This window comes from Pan troglodytes, chromosome 9 (assembly GCF_028858775.2).
Source record: "Pan troglodytes isolate AG18354 chromosome 9, NHGRI_mPanTro3-v2.0_pri, whole genome shotgun sequence".
Classification (NCBI taxonomy): domain Eukaryota; kingdom Metazoa; phylum Chordata; class Mammalia; order Primates; family Hominidae; genus Pan; species Pan troglodytes.
The window spans coordinates 6,591,461-6,613,303 of record NC_072407.2 but is presented as its reverse complement, the minus strand read 5'-3'; the positions used below and the strand labels follow the sequence as shown (position 1 = coordinate 6,613,303).

At 48.0% G+C, this 21,843-nt stretch overlaps 2 long non-coding RNA genes across 3 annotated transcripts in view; one reads left to right on the top strand and one right to left on the bottom strand.

Moving 5' to 3' along the window:
- LOC104008386 (uncharacterized) overlaps positions 1-18,746 on the top strand; it is a 32,410-nt gene extending 13,664 nt beyond the window's left edge. Inside the window, exons 2-3 of one of the 2 annotated variants that reach the window (XR_010147431.1) lie at positions 4,732-4,982; positions 16,816-18,746. This is a non-coding gene — a long non-coding RNA (uncharacterized LOC104008386). Of the gene's footprint in view, positions 1-4,731; positions 5,352-16,815 lie in introns of those variants that run through there. The other variant, XR_010147429.1, reaches the window with a different exon arrangement.
- Positions 10,037-16,382, bottom strand: LOC112204746 (uncharacterized). The gene is made up of 2 exons (XR_002938415.2): positions 16,002-16,382; positions 10,037-10,619 (listed from the first exon to the last, which is right to left on the bottom strand). It is a non-coding gene; the product is annotated as an uncharacterized LOC112204746 (long non-coding RNA).
- Positions 18,747-21,843: the final 3,097 nt, after the last annotated feature.

Sequence of the window (21,843 nt, the reverse complement as noted above, 5' to 3'; positions counted from 1 at the left end):
GACCTTCAGTGCCTCATATGTGACCTTATTTGGAAATAGGGTCACTGCAGATGTAACTAAGATATGGCCATTAGTATCCTGCTCAGATCTGACCAGTGACCTTAGGAACAGGGGAAGTTGGATGCAGACGCACACACAGGAAGGACGCCATGTGAAGGTGAAGGCAGAGATTAGAGTGATGCTCCATGAGCCAAGAAACACGAGGCTGCCTGGGAGCCCCAGAGGCTGGAGGGACTGGGCAGAGGCTGGAGGGACTGGGCAGAGGCCACCTCGTAGCCCCCGAAGGAACCAGCCCCAACAACAACTTGAACTTGGACTTGAGGCCCCCAGGGCTGGGGAGATAAATGTCTCTGTGAAGGCTGCCAGACTGTGGCGCTTTGCTGTGGCAGTCCTAGCAGACGACTGCAGGAGACTTTAGTCATGCTTAACAAGCAGCCCCGATTGATGCAGACCCATCAGAATGGGGCTGGCCACGGCAGTGAGTGATGTTCCAGAAGCTGTCTGTCGTGCCCTGCTTGGACCCTGGGGGAAGGAACCGGGGTGACCTCTGGGGGACACCTGGAGGCTCAAGGTAGGGGTTGTTCAACCAGCATGGAAGCCGTTCTGTGTTTTAACAACCACGTGGGTGTGCAGATGCACACCACTCAATATCAGGCCTGTGAGACAAGAAACACCCTCAGGTCCCAGGTGGGCATGGCTTCCATGTCAGCAGAGCTCCAGGCCCAGGCACAACCTTTGGAATTTGTTGCTTGCAAACTGTCTGAGGTTCGGTTCTCCAAGAGACACTGCCAGATAGAGACATGCAGGTCAAGGGTAAAGTGGCAAGTGCTCTTGGGGACAAAGGCTGTGAGAGAGTGATGTCGACTCTCCCGATATCGCACGGCCTCAATACTGTCACGTAAAATTCACGATACCTTGATACTGAGACAAAATCAGTAGATCTTATGTTACATGATAAAGGAGTAAGAGAGGAAAGAAAACAGATATTTGCTTAACATATGTACACATATGTACAAATGCTTTCTTAACAAAATGGAGAGGAAACACTCGTGAAAGTTACAATCCTCATTTCTGCTACTGGCCAAGCTACAGAAGTACTTGGTGTGTATAACCACTGCCCATTCTGTAGTCCCTTTGCCCTCAGCAAGCACCTCAGCCGGTAGTGGTTCTGTACCTGGCCAGGTGACCCAAGGCCTCAGTGCTTAAGGGTCTCGGCCTTGCTGTAGTTTCCTAGGGAAACTTGCATTGCTGTGATTTCCCAGGGATTATTTTTTTATTATTATTTTTTATTTTTGAGACGGAGTCTTGCTCTGTCGCCCAGGCTGGAGTGAGTTGCGCGATCTCGGCTCACTGCAAGCTCTGCCTCCTGGGTTCATGCCATTCTCCTGCCTCAGCCTCCCGAGTAGCTGGGACTACAGACACCTGCCACCATGCCCGGCTAATTTTTTGGTATTTTTAGTAGAGATGGGGTTTCACCAGACAATATACTTGCTGGCACCTTGATCTTGAACTTCCCGGCCTCCAGAACTGTGAGAAAATAAGTTTATCTTCTCTATAAAGTACCCAGTTTCAGGCATTTTCTTATAGCAGCACAAATGGACTAAGACACTCAGTCCACTGATTCAAGTGCCGATGTCTTCTGAGAACACCTTCACAGACTGTATTAGGCTGTCATTGCACTGCTATTAGGAAAGACCTGCAACTGGGTAATTTATAAGAAAAGAGATGTAATTGGCTCATGTTTCTGCAGGCTGTATAGGAAGCACAGCAGCATCTGCTTCTGGGGAGGCCTCAGGAAGCTTCCAATCATGGCAAAAGGCAAAGGGGGAGCAGGCATGTCACATGGCAAAAGCATGAGCAAGAGAGAGGTGGGGGGAGGTGCCACACACTTTTAAACGGCCAGATCTTGTGACTCACCACCTCAAGGACATCACCAAGCCATGTGGGATCTGCCCCTGTGATCCAATCACCTCCCACCAAGGCTCCACTTCCAACATTGGAGATTACAATTCAACATGAAGTTTGGAAAGGACATCCAAACTATATCATTTAGCCCCTGGGCCTCCAAATCTCATATCCTTCTCCTGTTGCCAAATACAATCATACCTTCCTAATAGTCCTCCAAAGTCTTCACTCATTTCAGCATTAACTCAAAAGTTCAATGTCTCAACTGAGTCAAGGCAAGTCCCTTCCATCTACAAGCCTGTAAAACAAAAAAAGTTATTTACTTCTGAGATACACTGGGGATATGGGCATTGGGTAAACATTCATGTTCCAAAAGGGAGAAATTGGCCAAAAGAAAGGGACTACAGGCTGCATACAAGTCCAAAACCCAGCAGGGCAGTCATTAAATCTTAAAGCTCTAAGGTAGTCTCCTTTGACTCCATGTCCCATTTCCAGGGCACACTGGTGCAAGGGCTGTGCCCCACCAGGCCTTGGGCCGCTCTGCCCCTGTATCTCTGCAGGGTGCAGCTCTTGTGGCTGCTGTCACAGGTTGTTGAGTGCCTGCTGCTTTTCTATGTGCAGAGTGCAAGCTCCCAGTGGATCTACCATCCTGGGGCCTGGAGGACAGTGGCCCCCTTCCCATGGGTCCACTAGGAAGTGCCCCACTGGAGACTCTGTGTGGGGCCTCCAGCCCCACATTCCCCCCCTGCACTGCCTTAGTAGAGGTTCTCTGTGAGGTAACTGCCCCTGTGGCAGGCTTCCTCCTGGGCACCCAGGCTTTTCCATACAGCCTCTGAAATCTAGGTGGAGGCTCCTAAGCCTCCTTCACTTTTACATTCTGTGTGGCTGCAGGTTTAACACTACACGGAAGCTGCCAAGGCTTATGGCTTGCACTCTCTGGAGCTGTAATGGCAGCCCAAGTTGTACCTGGACCCGTTTTAGCTGAGGCTGAACCCAGAGTGGCCGAGATGTGGGGAACAGTGTCCCAAGGCTGTGCAGGGCACCGGGCCCTGGGTTTGGTCCATGAAACCATTCTTTCCTCCTAGGCCTCTGAGCTCGTGATGGGAGGAGCTTCTTTGGAAGTCTCTGAAATGCCTTTGAGGCCTTTTCCCCATTGTATTTGGATATTAGCACTTGGCTCTGTTTCAGTTGTGCAAATTTCTCTAGTAAGTGGTAGCTCCAGAGTGTGCTTGAATTTATTTCCTGAAAAAGCTGTTTCTTTCTCTACCACATGGCCAGGCTGCAAATTTTTTTAAATGTTTACACTCTGCTTTCCTTTTAAATGTAAATTCCAACTTTAGGTCATTTCTTTGCTCCCGCATGTGTGTGTAGGTTGTTAGAAGCAGCCAGGCCACATCTTGAATGCTTTGCTGCCTAGAAATATCTTCTGCCAGATACCTTGAGTCATCATTCTCAAGCTCAAACTTCCACAGATCCCTAAGGCATGAACAGAATGCAGCCAAGCTCTTTGCTAAGGCATAACCCATGTGACTTTTGCTGTAGTTCCAAATAAGTTTCTCATTTCCATCTGAGACCTCATCAGCCTGTCCTTCACTGTCCATATCACTATTAGCATTTTGGTCACAGCCATTTAACCAGTCTCTAAGAGGTTCCAAACTTTCCTTCATCTTCCTCTCTTCTTGTGAGCCTTTCAAGATCTTCCAACTTCTGCCTGTAACCCAGTTGCAAAGTTGCTTCCACATTTTCAGATATCTTTATAGAAATGTCTTTCTCCCTGGTACCAAGTTTCTGTATTAGGCCATTCTTGCACTCCTGTAAAAAAATACCTGGGGCCAGGCATGGTGGCTATAATCCTGGCACTTTGAGGGGCCAAGGCAGGTGGATCACCTGAGGTCAGGAGTTTGAGACAAATCTGGCCAACATGGAGAAACCCTGTGTCTACCAAAAATACAAAATTAGCTGGGCGCAGTGGTTCATGCCTGTAATCCCAGCTACTCGAGAGGCTGAGGCACAAAAATGGCTTGAACCTGGGATGTGGAGGTTGCAGTGAGCTGAGATTGTGCCACTGCACTGTAGGAGACTGAGGGAAATCTGTCTGAAAGAAAGAAAGACAGAAAGAAAGAAAAAGAAAGAAAGAAAGAGAAAGAGAAGAGAAAGAAAAGAAAGAAAAGAAAAGAAAGAAAAGAAAAGAAAAGAAAGACCTGAGCAGAGACTGGATAATTTATAAGAAAAGAGGTTTAATTGGCTCACAGTTCTGCAGGCTGTACAGGAAGCATAGAAGCATCTGCTTCTGGGGACGCCCCAGGAAACTTCCAATCATGGTGGAAGGCAAAGGGGGAATAGGCACATCACACGGCAAAAGCAGGAGCAAGAGAGAGGTGGGGGAGGTGCCACACACTTTCAAACAACCTGATCTTATGACTGCCATGAGGACATCATCAAGCTATGAAGGATCCACCTCGTGATCCAATCACCTCCCACCAGGCCCCACCTCCAGCATGAAGGATTACAATTCAACATGAGATTTGGATAGGGGGTAGAGGGTGACATCCAACCTATATTACAGACACACCCAGAAATAATGCTTTTCCAGATACCTGGGTATCACTTAATCTAGTCAAGTTGACACCCAAAATTAACCATCACATCTTGCAAAGCATTATTTCTGGGTATCTGTGAGGGTAGATTTGAAAGAGATTGTTATTTGAATCCATGGACTGAATAAGGAAGATCTACCCTCACTTGATGTGGGTGGGCACCATCCAATAGGTTGAGGGCCTAGAGAGAGAAAAAAGGCAGGGAATGACGAATTCTCCTTCTCTCCAGGGCTAGGAAACCCATCTTCTCCTGACTGTGGACATCGGAACTCCGGGTTCCCCAGCCATTGCGCTCTGGGACTCACACCAGTAGCCACTCCACTACCACCAGTTTTCAGGCCTTTGGCCTCGGACTCAGAGTTACACAATCTGCTCCCCTGGTTCTGAGGCCTTTGGACTTGGAATGAGCCCCGCACCAGCTTCTCTAGGTCTCCAGCTTGCAGACAGCCTGTCGTGAGACTTCTCAGCCTGCATAATCATGTGAGCCGATTCCCCTCATAAATCCTCTCATATGTCTGTATGTATATATCCTGGGGTTCTGATTCTGTGGAGAACGCTGACTAATACCTGGGTTTACAAGTTTAGAGAAACAGCCAACTACAGCCTGTGCCCCATAGCCAGTCTTGGCCACGGCTGTCATGACCCTTGTTCTTCCCTGACTCATGTTTGGTTCCTTCCCTGTCAGTGGGCACCTCTTCTGGTCTCTGTGGCCTACCCAGTGGGCCGACTGGGACCCTCCTCAGTGAGGGGTCTGGGGCCCTGGTCACCATCCCTGCTCAGGCCATGGCTGTTGTACTTGTCCACTCATGAATAAAGCAGTTGAGGGAACACCGAGTCCCCCAAGTCCCACCACTTGGATCACCAGGCACCAAATGTATTCTTTCCTGTCCCCTCATGGAGTAGCAGTTCTACTGCTTCCTGATGGCCACGGCCCACCTCCCTCCCGGTTTGGGGGCTCGTTGTCATGACTGTTGGTCTCCAGGGACAAATAATCCAAAGTGACAAGGCATCAGCTGTAGCCTAAAGTTCAGTGGGTCTCCTATCTGTCCACTGGTGGTGTTGTCCCCTGTGGAAGCCATGACCCCGGACTGGCATCCTAGAGTGGAGGGAACAGCATGCACAAAACCCACAGCAGGTCACTGGCAGTGGTGGTACAGGGGCCGCTGCTGCTTCTGCCCCTTGGTTCCCAGGCCTGTTGGGGACGTAGCACCCCATGGTGGCTGTTGAGTTGGAGTGACTACTGAGTTCCACAATGTGACACCCCATCCTTGAACAGTATCACCCCCACGCTGGGGCCTTCATGGAGCTCTGAAAAGGCTGCTCCCCTGCTCTGTGGTGCTGGCTGCGTCTGAGTGGTGTGGGCTGTGATAGGACCAGCAGATGCCATGGCCATGTGCCATGTGCCATGTGCCATGGCTGAGCCTCCTCCCTGTGTTGTAGAGTGGGTCCCTTGGTCCAAGGCACTGCTATGCATGCCCTGTTTGGTGGATCAACACTTAATAAGGCCTGGGGGTCAGGCTGGGTTATGTGTCAATTCTAGTGGAGTTGAATTGCTGCCCCCAATGGGATGGATGCTTCTGTTGCCTTGTCAACTTTCTCTATGGATAGTGCCTAGTGGGGGCTTCTCAGCAGCCCATGTTGCAGACAGGTTGGGCATTTGTGCCAACAGTGGCTAGACCAGCCTTGGTGGGTGGAGCTGTGCTGCTGATTCCATGGTCAGCATCCCTTTCTACCACCAAAGCTACTCCATGCATGCACCCAGGGGGCCAGCACTCAGGTGGCCGGGGACAGAGGCTGGCTGAAGTCAAGGACTGCGGCCATTCTGTCTAACTGGTTGCTTAGTGGCTCCCTGGTGGATGCTCTCTGTTGGGAATGAACACGTGATACCAAGCTCTTCATCTCTCATGGCCACACCTGTGGGTTCATTCATGTGCCTCCTGTCCCGGGGTGGTGGGCAGAATGATGATGTCCCCCAAAAGGTGTCCAGGGATCTTTTTAAATAGGGATGGCATAGAACAAATCCACCCACTAATGGCTGCTTAACATGTACCCCATTCCACATCCCTCTGCTACAGCAAATATAGCACAGCTGGCACAGCAACAATCATTGGGCTACTGCTCAGTGGAGCTTGGGATTAGCTGTACATATACACAGGGGCTTATTAGGGGGAATTGGCTCCTGTGATTATGGAGGTTGGAAAGTATCCCCATCTGCAAGCTGGAGACCCAGGAGAGCTGATGGTGTAAGTTCCAATCTGAGTGTGAAGGCAGAACACTGATATCCCAGCTCAAAGATAAGCGGCTCTTTGAGCTGGGATATCAATCATGTTGAAATTTGGTCCTCAGTGCTGGAGGTGGTGTCTAATGGGGGTGTTTGGGTTGTGAGGGCAGATCCCTCATGGATGGCTTGGTGCCATCCTCATGGTAGTGAGTGAGTTCTCACTCTGAGTTCCCCTGACAGCTGGTTGTTGAAAACAACCTGGCAGTCCCCTGTTCACTTGTTTCTCTCACCATGTGACCTCTGCACACACTGGCTCCCCTTCATCTTCTGTCAGGAGTGGAAGCAGCCTGAGGCCCTCACCAGCAGCAGATGCAGATGTCATGTTTCTTGTACAGCCTGCAGAACCATGAGCCAAATAAACCTCTTTTCTTTATCAATTACCCAGGCTCCAATATTCCTTTATAGCAACATAAACAGACTAAGACAGGCAGGGAGAGTGAATTTTCTCTTGCTTAATCTTTTTGTTTTAGTCAGACCTTCAACTGATTGGGTGAGGCCCACCTTCACCAGAGAGAGTGACCTGCTTTTCTCAGTCCACAGATTCAAATGCTAAGCATATCCAGAAACACCTTGCAGACACACCCAGAATAATGTTTAACCAAACATCTGGGCACCATGGCCCAATGAAGTGGACGCATAAAATTTCCCATCACAAGTTGACAGTAGTCTGTTAGCATTCTCTGGGAAATGGGGGAGATGATGGGAATCGCCTCACCTGCAACCTTCAAGTCTTCCAAAGGGGCCTACATCTCTGCCATTCCCCACCAATGAGATTTTCTTTTTAGTGTATTGCCTTGGCTAAGGTGGTGGGCAGTGTCAGAGGTTTCTACTTGGTAACACTATGATAGTTTTTACCCTACAGGACAATGAGCCTACGTGAGGATTCTGCCAACTACCAAGATTGTCTGAGTGTACTTTTAGGGTCTGGGGGAATATGCAGCATTCTGGGGATGCAAAGGGATGACTCAGTGTGAGCTAGAGGTGGACCAGGATTGCACTTTGCTGGCCTCCATACGCCCTACTCTAGTGGGCCCATGATGGTACCTTGACTCCAGCTCTCAGTGTCAACTTGGTCCCGGAGTCCCCCAGCCCTGGGCATTGCCCTTTTCCTAGTGCACAGTTACTGAAATACACCTTTAGTGGTGGGGTGGGGAAGGACTGGGGGAGCCATCACCACATCCACCTGCTATGGTACTGCAGGGTCCGTCCTCCTGGGACCTAATCCCTCCTTCAATCAGTGGGGTTTGGTTTTGAAAACTGTCTCAGGTGCAGAAACTGGGCAAGAGATCATGCTTTTTCATTGGGGTATGTATTCATCTATTAGGGTTGCAAAACAGTATCACAGACTGGGCAGCTTAAACAACAGACTTTCGTCATCTCATGGTTCTGGAGACTGGAAGTCCGAGATCAAGGTGCTGGTAGTGCTGGTTCCTCCCCAGGCCTCACTCCTTGATTTGCAGATGGCCACCTTCTCCCCGTGTCCTCATGTGGTCATGCCTCTGCATGTGTCCTCATCTCCTCTTCTTACAAGGACTCCAGTCAGATTGGATTAGGGCCCACCCTAATGTCTTCATTTTAATTTAACTACATCTTTAAAGGCCCTTTCTCCAAATACTTACATACTGAGGTCCTGGGGGGTTAAGACTTCAGTATATAAATTTTGAGGGGACACAACTCAGCCATAATAGGACGGCTGTTCTCAGCCTCCTGAACAACCATCCTGATGTCTTTTGATCATGTAGATTAAGCAATACCTTGCTGGCTGCGCACCTGCCTTGCCCAAGGAATGCCATGTTTTGGTGATGGTCTCGCTAGTTCTGCCAGTCAAGGCCCCTGGCTCTTTGATGGCATTGCTGCTTCCTGTGTGTATTAGCTCATTCTCACACTGTTATAAAGATACTACCGGAGACTGGGCAATTTATAAACAAAGGAGGTTTAATTGACTCACAGTCCCACATGGCTGGGGAGGCCTCAGGAAACTTACAGTCATGGCCGAAAAGGAAGCAGGCACCTTCTTCACAAGGTGGCAGGAGAGAGTGTCAGCCAGTGTAGGAGGAACTGTCTGGCCGTGTACAACATGTCTGCTTCCCCTTCACCTTCCACCATGACTGAAACTTTCCTGAGGCCTCCCCAGAAGCAGCTATGAACCGTGAGCCAATTAAACCTCCTTTCTTTATAAGTTACCCACTCTCAGGTATTTCTTTATAGCCACGCAATAACAGACTAATACACCCAGGCACAGTGGTATGCATCTGTAGTCCCAGCTACTTGGGAGACTGAGGTGGGAGGATTCCTTGAGCCCAGGAGTTTGAGGCTGCAGTGAGCTATGATTGCACCACTGCACTCCAGCCTGGGTGACAGAGACTGACCCTGTCTCAAAAAAACAAAAAACATAAAACAAAGGTAATTAACAGTAAATGAGTTCATGACAGTGGGTCCTAATCTCATAGGACTGGAGTCTTACAAGAGGAGGTGAGGACACGGACACGCACTGAGGGAAGACCCTGTGAGGACACAGAGAGAAGGCCCCGGTCATCTACAAGCCAAGAGAGGCCTCAGGAGGAGCTAGCCTTGCAAAACCTTGATCTTGGACTCCAGCCGCCAGGATTGTGAGACAATGAGTCTGTTGTATAAGCCACCCTGTCTGCGGTGCTTTGTGATGGCAGCCCCAGTAGACAAATATACTTAGGGTTGGCTCTTTTGCCCCGAAGCTTCTAAGCACCACTCAAGTGATGATTTGGCACTGTCTCCCAGGAACCTTAGGAGAGGGTTAAGTCCTGTGCTATAAGACAGTGCTCTGATATTGACACACTCTTCCTTCTCTAACTTTCTATTTCACCATGATCCTGCACACTCAGGAGCTGACTCCTAGGTACTCCCAGTTCCTGACTAGTTCCTGCAGCTTCCATGCCCAGTTCTCTTTATATCTTCCCCAGCTCTGAACTTCTGGCAGCTTGCTGACTGAGCATCTCCACTGTGAAGGGAGAGAGTCCATGGAATCCCACCCCGTTCCAAGGACAGAAGCTGTCTGTGACAGTTCATTTGGTCTGTCAACTTGACTGGGCCATGGGTTGTCCAGATATTTGGTCAAGCAGTATCCTGGGTGTGTCTGTGAGGATGAGATGAGCATTTGATCAGTGGACTGAGTGAAGCAGCTTGGCCCACACAGTGTGCGTGGGCCTGTTAGAAATACCAAAATTGTTAGAAATAGATAATCGGTGCTGCGAAGAGGAGTCAGCACAGAGACAAAAGATCTCTCAGCAAGGCCATCTTTACTTTCTGCAGAAAGGGTGCTCAATTGCAGATGGAACAATGGTGAGAGCACACCTGAACAAAGGAAAAGCAGACGTATTTATCCCTTACGCATTTGGGTTGTCCTTACTGCTGTGTCCTGCATCCATTGGCTGGAGTGGGACCTCACAATCTTAAACTGATACCCGATTTGAAACTTTCCTAAATAGGTAAGTGCAAGGAAGAACAAAGAAGTTGCTTACAAAAGGTTTCAGGAAGCAATAACATTTCCAATTAAGGAAGGGGCGTAGGCTGTGAGCTGGAATGTGTCTGTGAGTATGTCCAACAGTTACATAGGATAGGGCTTAACAAAGAGCTATTAGCACAAAGCAAGGAGGCTTGAAGAAAATTAGTCTTTAAAAGAATCTATTATTTCTAAGACTTATGATTTATTCTTTAACAAGAAGGGGAACTTTGAAGCAGAAACTTTTTACTTCCTACAATTCCCTCCCCTTTTACTGTATAGTTTTCCTCTTCAAACTTTCTTAACATGTCTTGGCTTAGTTGTTTTGATGAACTCCCGGATGTGTGGTACGACATAACACCTAAGAAGAAAGAGTGTACTTATTAGCGTTGTTAAAGAGGTAAGAATTGAGGCTACATTTTTTTTTCTTTTTCTGGTTGATGAAATGCCAGAGTAAAAGGGATAGCCAACTGAACTACAGCATCAGTACTGCTCTCATTATTTGGCAGTGTCCAGTAAAGGTCCTCCATAATACCACCATACATCCGCTCAGGGATGAATAAGGGCAGACCGATGGGTCAGCTTTTGGAGGTGCCTGACTTCACTGCAACCTGTTAAGTCTCCAAGGAATGCCAAGTTTTTTCCCCTCGTTGTTGGAGACACGAGTTGGTTTTGGAAGATGAAGGCTGGATGGCCCTCGGGGGCTGACCCGCAGGGCACTGAACTTCAGGAAATAGCAGAGAAAGAGCTTGGCACAATTCGTTTTTCCAGGTGGTGGAATCTTCGAAAAGAGCTACCACGCACTCCATGTCCGCTTGATTTGAGGACCGTCCCAGTGGAAAGGGGGCATCCTGAGCCTCTGGCCTACAGCGCGCACAAGCTTAATGGTCGCTTTTGCTTAAAGCGCGAACGGGATATTTAATCCGTTTTAACCGGCATTTATGTCTTTATACCCTCTTTCAATGGCTAGGGTTTGCCTTGGGTCTCCTATTTCTACTTCTAAGAACTTGCTTCTGTCATTTGGCATGAGGCGAGGCATAGTTTGATGTTGTAGGTTTGGGAAACGGGCAGTCGTAGGAGGTGGAGGAGGGAGAACAAAGCGCACCTTGAAGCCTGTAGGATCCCTTCCAGTGACCTCTGCTCCCAAACCACAGAAACTCTCTAAAGTGGGGTTAGAGTTGCTAGTGGTAGGAATAGTCATGGATATAGGCACTGGGTTAGGAAAGGAAAGGAAAGAGATAGACTCAGCTTTCCTTAGCTTTAATTTGGTAGGGCTTGATCCAGAAACAATGGCCCATGATTCCGATGATAATGGTGCTTGCTTGACTCTGGTGGGACAGTCCACCCCCTTTCCATTGTACGAATAGCAGTCTCGGTGGTCAGCAGCACAAGGTAGGGTCCTTCCCAGGCTGGCTCCAGTTTCCCTTCTTTCCACCCTTTGATGAGAACGGGATCCCCAGGCTGGTGCTGATGTACTGGAAACTCTCAGGGCAGGGCCTGTGCTAGAAGACCTTTTGTTTTAAGGGTGGGGGATAAACCAAGTATATCATTTCTAAAAATTGATCTTTTGTTTTAAATGTGGGGACATCAGCAGTGGATTTTATAGTCCTTAGTGCCTTCTTGCTGAGAAATTTCCTTTAGTACCTATTTTTATTAGTTTTTAGACCAAAGAAAGCCAAACACCATTTTATATTTGACAGTGTTTCCTGTATGATTTTATACCAGATCAGCTAAATTTCACCTTTATATTAGTGTATTATTCATGTTAAACTTCATTTTAATAAAACCTTTTAGACATATGTATCCAATTTTAAGGTCTGACCACAAGGTGAGATTTCCAGACTCTTTTTTAACCTTTTATAATTTTTAACCTTTTATAATTTTTGTTAAAGAGCAGGTTAGTGCTTTAAGAAAAACCCACTGTGCTTTTATTTTAATGTCCAGTTCACAGAAAAACTGGAAGATACCCCTTTAACTTTAGCCAATATGTTTCCTTTACAATGAACATTTCAAAACTTGCTTAAACCTTCGAAACAATTTTTTTTTCTCTCAAAGATGATAACCATTCTTTTCCAAAGCGAACTTCCTTTATGTCTGTGGACTAGACAGCCTAAGGTCACAACATTAGAAGTTAGGATAATACGTGTTATACTGTTAACTTTTAGCAAACTTTACTTTTGTTGAAAACCTTGTAATTTTGGGATTTCAAGTATCCTTTGCTATTAATAAGACCTCGTTTAGTCCAAATTTAACTTAGAATTGGTACAAATGATGTTTGAAATGCTTGCTCCCCAGTGCCATAAAGAAATGGCACTTGAAGGTAAATTTAATTTCCTACGCAAGGTCACTTTTATACTTTCTGTAGAAAGGGTACACTCGCCAGCGGTTCTGCCATGAGAGTACACTGAGCAAAGGAGACAGGGTCATTTATAACCTGACGCATCCACCCTACAGCTGTGTCTGGTTTCCATTGGCTGGAACGGGACCTCACATTCTGTTTCACGCGCGTCCGTGTGAAGAGACCACCAAACAGGCTTTGTGTGAGCAACGCGGCTGTTTATTTCACCTGGGTGCAGGCGGGCTGAGTCCGAAAAGACAGTCAGCGAAGGGAGATAAGGGTGGGGCCGTTTTACAGGATTTGGGTAGATAAAGGAAAATTACAGTCAAAGTGGAGTTGTTCTCTGGCGAGCAGAGTGGGGGGTCGCAAGGTGCTCAGTGGGGGAGCTTTTTGAGCCAGGATGAGCCAGGAGAAGGGATTTCACAAGGTAATGTCACCACTTAAGGCAAGGACCGGCCATTTACACTTCTTTTGTGGTGGAATGTCATCAGTTAAGGTGGGGCAGGGCATATTCACTTCTTTTATGATTCTTCAGTTACTTCAGGCCATCTGGGCCTATACGAGCAAGTCACAGGGGATGCGATGGCTTAGCTTGGGCTCAGAGGCCTGACATTCTGCATTTGTCCCGACTGGCTAGCAACTTAGAACTTTTTAAAAGAGGCAAAGGCAGAGGAGAACAAAGGAAGAAGTAACTCGTGGAATGCTGAGAAAGGTAAAAACACCTTCGAATTGTCAGGCCTCTGGGCCCAAGCTAAACCATCATATCCCCTGTGACCGGCACGTATACATCCAGATGGCCCGAAGCAACCGAAGATCCACAAAAGAAGTGAAAATAGCCTTAACTGATGACATTCCACCATTGTGATCTGTTTCTGCCCCACCCTAACTGATCAATGTACTCTGTAATCTCCCCAACCCTTAAGAAGGTTCTTTGTAATTCTCCCCACCCTTGAGAATGTATTCTGTGAGATCCACCCCCTGCTGGCAAAACATTGCTCCTAACTCCACCGCCTATCCCAAAACCTGTAGGAACTAAGGATAATCCACCACCCTTTGCTGACTCTCTTTTCGGACTCAGCCCGCCTGCACCCAGGTGAAATACACAGCCTTGTTGCTCACACAAAGCCTGTTTGGTGGTCTTTTCACATGGACATGTGAGACACAAACAAGGAAGAGGAACAGGATAGGACCTAATGCTTGCCTGCACCAGTATAAGCATGCCAGGGCAAATATTTAGACTAAATTGTGGGAGCTGAGGACATAAAGTACATTGATTTCTTTATTACGTCTAGCAGATATTTAAGAATGTTAGCGCTGGTCTTTGAATACATTTGGCTACTAAGAGAAGTTAGTATTTATTCTTGATTAGACGGGGAAGAAAGTCTTTGAGGAGGAACCTCTACTTGACTTTTCACAATGACTCCTTCCTGATTCTGTCAGTATCTTAAGGCTTGGCTCAGTGCAAACAACTCCCCAACTCCTGGACAATTTTCCTAACTCTATTCCTATTTCCCCATTACTTAATGAATACCCATTGTGGCTTTTTCCCTCATTCACCCGGGAGGAACCATCTATTGTCCTGTCTTGAAGGGAGTTCCTTCTAGGTCTGGTTGGACCTTTGTATGGTAATTCATTAAGAGTTAGATCCCCTGTTAGCAAACCTGCTGGGTTAAGGGAATTATCAGTGGTTAATGTTAAATCATCTTTTTCTGACAGAATAGCTTCATATTTTAAATTTTTTGAGTTAGTAAGCTACCTTTTTGCTTTTCTTTTTTTGACTTAGGATAGTTCTGACCTGGTGAGGTGTGCTCACAATGAGGTTTCTTCTCAAGGTTATTTTTCTACTTTCTTCTGTCAGCAAAGAAGTTGCTGCTACAGATTGAATGCATTTGGACCATCCGCGGGTTACTGGGTTAAGGATTTTTGATTAGAAAGGCTATGGGTTGTCAGTGGCCTCAGTGTTTTTGGGCTACGCTGTTGTTTACACCAACAACAAGGTGGAATGGCCGCTTAAGGAGAGTAAAGCTAGGACAGGGGCAGTTACTAATAGATGTTTTAACCTTCCCACCTGTTGGATTTCTGGTAATTGCCACATGAGGGGGTTTGGTCTGTCTCGTGTGAGCTTTTTGTGTAAGGGTTTTGTTTTTAGGGCATGAGTCTACCCATAGACGACGGTATCCATCCAACTAATCCCCAAATTTTCTAAGCTCTTATTTAGTCTCCAGCAGAGGCAAGAATGTGATGCCTTCAATCCATTCAAGCTCAATTTTCTGTTTACCTTTGCTAATTAAATGACTTATTTGAATATTTGACTAAATAAATTTGGAGACTCCGTAAACCCTTGGGGTAAGACCGTCTATTGGTATTACCATTTTCCACCAGAGTGAGGGTCTTCCCACTCAAAGGCATATAGGTCCTGGCTGTCCTCTGCAAATGGACAAGCCCAGAAGGCATCTTTTACATCTATTACTGTAACAACAGGGTGGGTAGTTTGGACTAACTGGTTAATAGCTCTAGGGTCTTGCACTCACTGGTGTGACTCGTCTTGCTTCTTTACAGGCAGTATCGGAGTGTTCTAGGGTCACGGAGAAGACCTTCAATGATCAATTATAGGTTTTAAATTTACCCTGGCTTTTAAAGGAATAGGGTACACTGTTTTCTCTTTACCACTTCTCTTTCTCTCTCTCTGACTCTCTCTCTCTTACTCTCTGTCTCTCTTTTTCTCTCTCTGACTCCCTCTTTGTCTCTGTCTCTCTCTTTCTCTCTCTCTGACTCTCTGTCTCTTTCTCTCTCTTTGACTCCCTCTTTGTCTCTCTCTCTCTCTGACTTCCTCTCCCAGTTTCTCTTTCCTTTCTGCCGGTCTTTCCCTGCCTCTGCCCGTCGCTTATGCTGCTATTCTCCCTTCTCCTTCCCCTTCCCCTAGGGAAGGGACAAGCGGAGTGGAGCTTAGCCTCTTTCTTCCCCTGAGAAGAAGGGAAAGGAGAACTCTGAATATTTTTCTTACTACCGGAGGTTTTTATGAGGTTCAACTCCCTGAAATTTGCAGAAGGCCCCCCTCAAACCATGGGGTGTCTTGCCTTGCCTACCGTGAAAGGTTGACCTGTTTCCTCCCTTTCCCCCTCTGAAGGTCCCTTGCACCCTTCCCACTTGTGTTGTCCTCTCTGGCCACTCCCCCAAGGGAGAACTAGGCCCCTCTTAGAGTTGGCGTGCCAGTATAAATCCCATGGCAGGATCTGCCCTAAGCCATCTGAGGTTGCTATGGAAGCACAGAGAGGACCCAAACACTCCGTCCAGCAGTAGGATTTGTCACCATCCCCACAACACCGCAAGCAGGGTTGTCTGTGATCATTCACGTGCACACACACATTCAGCCCTCCAGAATCTGACCACCAAGAAGTACTTTACCGGCTCCTGCGGCTTCTCCTTCGTTGGTCTGTGCACAGAGTCATCACCTCGGTATGTGAGGATCCTTTACCCCAGGTTGTTGGCCAGTTTCTTTCCACATTGCTGAGAGTCCAGGTTTATTGGTCACACCGGATGGGTCTCGGTCCCTTACCCCTGAGGCCACTGCAAGAGGCAGCGGAGTGCCCCCTCATGAGAGAGGACTAGAGACGCCCCTGGAGGAAAGTATATCCCCATACAATTGCCACCAAAATTGTTAGAAATACCAAAATTGTTAGAAAAAGATAATCAGTGCCGTGAAGAAAAGTCAGCACAGAGACAAAAGATCTCTCAGCAAGGCCATCCTTACTTTTTGCAGAAATGGTGCTCAATCGCAGATGGAACAATGGTGAGAGCACACCTGAACAAAGGAAAAGCAGATGTATTTATCCCTTACACATTTGGGTTGTCCTTACTGCTATGTCCTGCATCCATTGGCTGGAGTGGGACCTCACAATCTTAAAGTGATACCCGATTTGCTAATAACCTGAAACTTTCCTAAATAGGTAAGTGCAGGGAAGAACAAAGAAGTTGCTTATGAAAAGTCTCAGGAGGCAATAACATCACCAAATAAGGAAGGGGCATAGGCTGTGAGCTGGAATATGTTGGTGAGCATGTCCAACAGTTACATAGGATAGAGCTTAACAAAGAGTTATTAGCACAAAGCAAGGAGGCTTGAAGAAAGTTAGTCTTTAAAAGAAACTGTTATTTCTAACACTTATGATTCATTCTTTAACAAGAAGGGGAACTTCGAAAGCGGAAACCTTTTATTTTCTAGAGGGCCTCATCCCACCCACTGAAGGCCTGCATAGAACAAAACGGCTGAGTGGTGTCAGGCTCTGAGCCCAAGCCTGCACGTATACATCCAGATGGCCTGAAGCAACTGAAGAACCACAAAAGAAGTGAAAATAGACAGTTGCTGCCTTAACTGATGACATTCCACCATGGTGATTTCTTCCTGCCCCACCCTAACTAATCAATTGACCTTGTGAAATTCCTTCTCCTGGTCAATGAGTATCAGAAGCTCCCCACCGAGCACTTTGTAATCCCCCCGCCCCTGCCCACAAAAGAAAAACCCCCTTTAACTGTAATTTTCCACTACCTACCCAAATCCTATAAAACTGCCCCACCCCTATCTCCCTTTGCTGACTCCTTTTTCGGACCCAGTCTGCCTGCACCCAGGTGATTAAAAAGCTTTATTGCTCACACAAAACCTATTTGGTGGTCTCTTCACACAGAGGCGCATGACAAGTAGGAGGGAAGTCCTCTTACCTGGGTGCGCTGGGACATTGGTTTTTTCCTGCCTTCAGACTCAAACGGAAACATTGGCTCTTCTTGGGTCTTGAGCCTGCTGCCTTTCAGACTGGAGCTTACACCATCAGCCCTCCTGGGTCTCCAAGGTTCCCAACTACAGATCTTGGGACTGCTCAGCCTCTGTAATTGTGTGAGCCAAGTCCTTACAATAATCTCTGTCTGTGTGTATGTACACATCTTACTGGCTCGGTTTCTCTGGAGAACCCTGACTGTTACTCAGCATCCTTGGAATTGTTCGAGTCTGACGTTGGCATGGGAGTTGGTTCCGGTGGAATTTACCTACATGCTTGGAGCTGGATGTGCAGGGTCTGGACAAGACCACCTCATGTACATCTTCTCCAGCCCAATTCCTGTGTCCATCCCAGCTGGGACAAGCAACCCCACACCACGGCCCCTAGGCCCCTGACCTCCCCTGTCCAGCGAACTTCATCTGCCCCACTGTGCCCATCACCATCCCTGGGGTCTCTTTAATTTTGGGTTGCTTCCTCTCTGAGATTTAAAGTCCAAACCTTGCACCCCTTCCACACCTCCAGGCCCTGTGTGTTTGCTTTGCCCACCTGCTTTGCTGGGAGTGCTCTACACAGCCGTACTACATGCTTTCCTCACTGCACTTCTTTGCCTGCACAGCTGGGAACACCTGGTCCTTCACTTTAATCACACCCTTGCCAGTATCCTGAACTCCTATATAGTTGGAAAAGCCTTTATTTATTTATTTATTTTGAGACGGAATCTGGCTCTGTCGCCCAGGCGGAAGCGTAGTGGTATGATCTCGGCTCACTGCAACCTCCACCTCCTGGGTTCAAGCAATTCTCCTGCCTCGGCCTCCTGAGTAGCTAGGACTATAGGCATGCACCACCACACCTGGCTAATTTTTGTATTTTTAGTAGAGATGGGGTTTCATCATGTTGGCCAGGCTTGTCTCGAACTCCCGACTTCAAGTGATCTGCCCGCCTTGATCCCCCTGTGTGCCCCTTCATTTTCTGCCGTGTGAGGACACGGCAAGAAGGTCCTCTCGAGTAATCCCAAAGTGCTGGGATTACAGACATGAGCCACTGTGCCTGGCCAGGAACAGCCTTCAGATTGCCCTGGAGAGCTTTTTAGATGCAGATTGCTAGGCTCCACCCCAGCATCCTTAATTTGGGAGGCCTGGGCAGGGCCTGAGAATCTGCATTTCTACCGCATTCCCGGGTGATGCAGCTGGTCCAGGAACCATGCTTTGAAAGTAGGCTACGTTGCAGTTAACAAATACCCCCTGAGGTCTCGGGGTTATGTTTCACTTGCATATGGTGGTCAAGTGACTCTTCATCTTTGAGCTGACTTTGGGAACGTGTGTCCTGTAAGGTCACCTTGGAAAGGGAAGGGCGATTGGGAAGTAGCTTACGTTGCTTCCTCCCATATCCCACAGGTCAGAACTCGGTCACATGACCCTCATGCAACCACACTAACCATAGAGGTGACTGGGAAATGCAGTCTTTCCATTTGCCTAGGAGGAAGAAACAGTGTGGTGAACACATGGTATCGTCTGTTCCGCCATCCACCCCTCTGTTGACCTGCCAAAGTCCACCCAGTCACTACACCCTCTCCAGACCCAGCATCTCCGATGGATGAGCACATCAGGTTTGGATATGCCCTCTCTTGGTCCAGCACCCTATGAATTTAAACATTGAGTTATTGTCCCCCTATGCTAGATTGTATCTGTGACCCCAGTCTCTCGCCCTTTCCTGTGCCCAAGGCCAGCCACGACTTGCTGTCATGGGAATGCGCCCAGCCAAGATCAGTCAAGCAGAGCCCAGACACATAAGCAGGAAAAGCTGACTGTTGTGCACCACGGAGACTGTGTAGATACGTGTTAATTTGCGTTTCTTCTTATGGCAGCGCCCTCCTTCACATAGCCTGCTTCTGTATTAGTCAGGACAGGCCAGGCTGTATTGTGGTAGCAGTCGGAACCCCCAAACCCAGCTGCTGCCAAGAGAGCAGGCACTGGGGGCCCGAGTGATGGGGACTTGGTGGAGCTGGAGCAGCAAACTTGCTAAAATCACTCCTGGTGACCTGGCAGGCTGAATACAAGAAGGCTCAGCCAGGAGCACAAGGGGCGAAGTGGAAAAACACCACATTGCGAGTTTTGTGTTAGGTCCAGTAACACGAGACGGAGACCAGCTTGAGAAAGAAGGCCCAGCTTACAAGCAGAGATGAAAGTGAACAGAGAGATGGATCCAGAAATTCAGAGCACTGCAAGGGCAGAAAAACCAACTGCTCCAAGCGTTAGGATTTTAACAAGCTTTGGGAGACAAAGGCCCAATAAAATGCCTGAGTTGGACCGATCAACAGAAGACAAAGATGGGATTAAGGCCCATTCAAGTCTGAGAGCCTTCTGACAGCTGCCATTGAGTTGATGGAGAGGAATGAGAGCAAATACATCCTGAAACTTCAGTTTTCTGTGTGCATTAGTCATGGCTTACTGTGGTCTGAATATTTGTGTCCCTCCAAAATTCATGTTGAAAAGTCCCCAACGCAACGGTAGTAAGAGGTGGGGCCTTTGGAAGGCGATAAGGCCGTGGGGGCTCCGCCCTCCTGGGTGGGATCAGTGCTTTATAAAAGGGCGAGGAATGAGCTTGGTGCCTGTGTGCCCTTTCCCTTTCTGCCATGTGAGGACGCGGCAAGAAGGTCCTCTCGAGACATCACCTGCAGTGCAGGATTCCCAGCCTCTGGAACTGTGAGCAATCAATTTCTATGATGTATAAATGACCTATTCTATGGTGTTTTGTTACAGCAGCACAAACAGGCTAAGACAGACATTGCTACCAGGAAACGGGGCTGTTGCTGTAACAAACACCTGAAAATGTGGCGGCAGAGCTGGAACCGGGTCACGGGAGAGGCTGGAAACGTTTTGAAGTGCATGCTGGAAAAGCACACATTTCTGCGAACGGAGTTGGTGCTAAGGTGACTCCAGTGCAGGCCGAGGAGGGCAGGGCTGTAGAGAGAGCCTCTGGGCTGGTAGCAATGATCTCAGTGGTCGTGATCAGAATGCTGGTGGAGATCCACACAGTCAAAGCCATTCTCGTGAGGTCTTAGACAGACATGAGAACTATCTTATTAGAAACTGGGGGAGGGCTGTCCCTCTTACAAAGTGGCAAAGAACTTGGCTGAATTGTGTCCATGCCCTGGGGCTTTGTGGGAGGCAGAATTTAAAAGCGATGAACTAGAATGTTTGTTGGAAGAAATCTCTAAGCAAAGCACTCCAGGTACTGCATGACTTCTGTTGACTGCTCATAGCAAAAGGCGAGAAAAGAGAAATGAGTTAAAGAATTGATAATAGAAAGGAAACAAAACTTAAAGACTTGGAAAACTCTTAGCCTGCCCACGTCAAGGGGAACATCACCCTCTGGGGCCTGTTGTGGGGTGGGGGGAGCAGGGAGGGATAGCATTAGGAGATATACCTAATGCTAAATGACGAGTTAATGGGTGCAGCACACCAGCATGGCACATGTATACATATGTAACTAACCTGCACATTGTGCACATGTACCCTAAAACTTAAAGTATGATTAAAAAAAAAAAAAGAATAAGAAAGCATGTTCAGGAGAGAATAGCAAGGGTGTGGTCAAGCAAATTTGGATAAGGAGATTAGTATGGGTAGAAGGAGGTCAGAAGCTGCTCATCAAGACAATGGGAGAATGACCCCCAAGGCATTTCCGAGAACTTCCAGACTGTCATGCCCATCACAGGCTCAGGGTGCCGGGGTCTTGAGGGCAGAATGGCTTCAAAAGAAGAGCCCAGGGCCTCCAGGAGACCTCGGGGTGTGCTGCCCAGCCTTGCCTCAATCTCTGTTCCTCCCTGCAAGCTGGTGCATCACTCCTGGCCCACCCCCATGGAGGCTCACGTGGGTACAGGTGTTCCTTGGGCTGCCAGCCCAGAAGGTGCAGGCAGTAAACCTCGATGGTGTCAGCACGGTGCCAGCTCTGCACGGAGTGCACGTGCTGTGGAGGAAAAGTTCCTTCTCCTGGATTCCACTGGGTGTCATGGAGACCCTGGGGCCCAGGCTGAGAACTGCTACGGATTTGGGCCATGGAGAGTCCCCATAGGACAATGCCTAGTGGTGCCAAGGGAGCAGAGGACACTCCAGACCTGTAGAGCCACCAGCATGCACCACCAGCCTGGGAAAGCCACAGGCACACAAAGCCGTAGGAGTGGGGCCACCAGGAGCCTTGCCCCAGTGTGTCCAGAAGGTAGGACAAAGAGTCAAAGAAAATTATTCTTAAGCTTTAAGATTTAATTTTGTCCTGTTGGGTTTTGGATTTGGTCATGCTCAGTTAGTCCTTTCCTTCCCATTTCTCGTGTTTGGAATGGAATTTTCCATCCTTTGCCTCTGCCACAGGGGCTGTAGGGCTGCAGCTGTCCATTTTCCGATAGCACCTGCATGTCGAGCAGACCACCTATAAGTAAGGCCTGAGTCTTCTCTTCCCATGTCAATTGATGAGAGGGACCTCCCTGT